The sequence below is a fragment of the Penaeus chinensis genome, chromosome 12, assembly GCF_019202785.1.
Source record: "Penaeus chinensis breed Huanghai No. 1 chromosome 12, ASM1920278v2, whole genome shotgun sequence".
NCBI lineage: Eukaryota > Metazoa > Arthropoda > Malacostraca > Decapoda > Penaeidae > Penaeus > Penaeus chinensis.
The window spans coordinates 39013851-39016350 of NC_061830.1; positions in this window are offsets into that span (position 1 = coordinate 39013851).

Below are 2500 nucleotides of genomic sequence, written 5' to 3' on the forward strand. Positions count from 1 at the left end.
ACATTCTGAGTGCCATATCTATTACCATCATTATTCTCGTCAAAGTCATTAGTTCAGTTATCCATTTCTGACAAACCCAGTTGTTGGTTAAATGTTAATCAACAGTAACAGTTCATTAATCAATACCTGTCCATTGCCATAATTGTGTTTATTATAATGTCATCTTCCAACACAATCTAGCTTGCATACCAAACAGTTGCTCATTTTACTTTTTTTTTCTTTCTTTCTTTTGAGAGAGAGAGAGAGAGAGAGAGAGAGAGAGAGAGAGAGAGAGAGAGAGAGAGAGAGAGAGAGAGAGAGAGAGAGAGGGGGAGAGAGGGAGAGAGGGAGAGAGAGAGAGAGAGAGAGAGAGAGAGAGAGAGAGAGAGAGAGAGAGAGAGAGAGAGAGAGAGAGAGAGAGAGAGAGAGAATGCACACACAACCACGTACACATACACATACACACACACTCAAAATACACAAATAGACATACACTTCAACCCCCCCCCCCCCCCATCCCTGAGCCTAAGTCCGAGGCGATCGCCCTCTGCCTCGTCGCCCACTCCGTCACGGGGTCGAGCCCTTCAGCGACCCGGGAGAAGGGGCGACACCTGACGAAGTAGCAGGAACTATCTCCACCTCCTCAGACACTTGAAGGGCCCCTCCGCCCGTCCTACCCCTCTTCCAAGCCCTTCAGATCCCTTCACGTGTCCTCTCCTTCCTCCTAAAACTCCTCTTCCCCTCTCCTCCCCTTCATCCCTTCTCCCCTCCTTCCCCCCCTCCTTTCAACCCCATCTCCCCTCCCCCCCTACCCTTCTTCCACCCTCCCCTTTCCCCCTCCTTTCTCCCCAGCTCCCCTCCCCCTCCCCCTCCTCCCTCCCTCCCTCCCCTCCACCCCTTTCACCCCTCCTCCTCAAACTCCTTCACCCTCCTCTACCCCCCCACCCCCAACCCACCCCCACCCCACCCTCCTCGCAGCTGATGGGACGGCGATAGGCCTCGGTCGCTTTGGAAACTTCTAAGTGTCCACGAAGTTTATTGTTGGAGAAACAGAGACGTGTTGAGTAAGGGTTTTCCATTGTGCCGGCGTGTCGAGGAGGGCGGAGGGCGTGTGGTCTTATCAGCCTTTGGCGCGTTATTGGATATTCTCGTGTTCTTTGGGTCTGTTTGATTCGCTAAATGGAGGGCGAGAGGAGAGATTGGGTGGTGGACCTCGAGTGCTTTGGGGGTTAAGAGGTTATGAATATCATTATCCTTTTTATTCTTACTTTTTTTTAAGGGGGGGGGGGGGGCGGGGAGGGGAGGGGTGTCTGTGGAGAGGGGTGAAGGGTAGGGGTGGGTAGTGGTGGGGGGGGATATGGGGGAGAGGGGGTGGAGAAGCGAAGGGAGGATGGACGCGGAAGAATGATAACGGTTTTTCTTCTGGGGGGGGGGGGGGGGGAAGAGAGAAAATAAAAAACGAAGAAAGAGAGAGAAAGAAAGAAGAATAGAAAGAGAGAGAAAAAAAAAAAATCCCTCGCCCAGACTGAACATTTTTATACCATCTTTTGAAACTTGATTGGAACTCCTATTCCTCTTTTTAATCTAACTCTCAACCAGGGTCATCGAAACCGAATTCATTAGTTGACAAAATTCACAATCAAAATGTAAGAGTCCGAAAACAAAGACTAAGGAGCAGAAGCTAAATAATGCTGAAGAAGGCCTTTCCACAGATGACCCTATGATTGCATTGTGTTTCATGCTGACTAAATGGAGTGGATGGCCGCGTAGAAAAACGGATCTGTTATTTTGGTTTGATGGATGACTGTTCGATTCCTAACAGTGTACATAATTTTACAACGGCAGGACAACAAAGAATTTCAAAAATAAGTAAAAGAAAAACAGGGTAAATAAAATAAATAAAAAATAGAATAAATGAAATAAATTAATTAAATGAAATAAATAAAATAAATAAAATAAGTAAAATAAAATAAATAAAATAAATAAAAAGAATAAAATAAATAAAATTAATGAAATAAAAATAAATAAAGTAAATAAAATAATGCAATAATAAAATGAATAAATAAATAAAATAAATAAAATAAATAAAATAGATAAAATAAATAAAATAAATACAATAAATACAATAAATAAAATAAATGAAATAAATGAAATAAAAATAAATACAATAAATACAAAAAATACAAAAAATACAATAAATACAATAAATACAATAAATACAATAAATGAAATAAATGAAATAAATGAAATAAATAAAAATAAATCAAACTAAATAAAATAAATACAATAAATACAATAAATACAATACATACAATAAATAAAATAAATAGAATAAATAAAATAAATGGAATAAATAAAATAAATACACACACGGATAACAGACGTAATCAACGAAGTAAAATTACAGTGAAAAAATATAATAAAAAAATAATCTATATATATATTTAAATCCTCATCATCTCTCATTTTCACATCAACCTTTTGATCTTCCCCACCTGTCACAAAGCTACGATGAAAATAC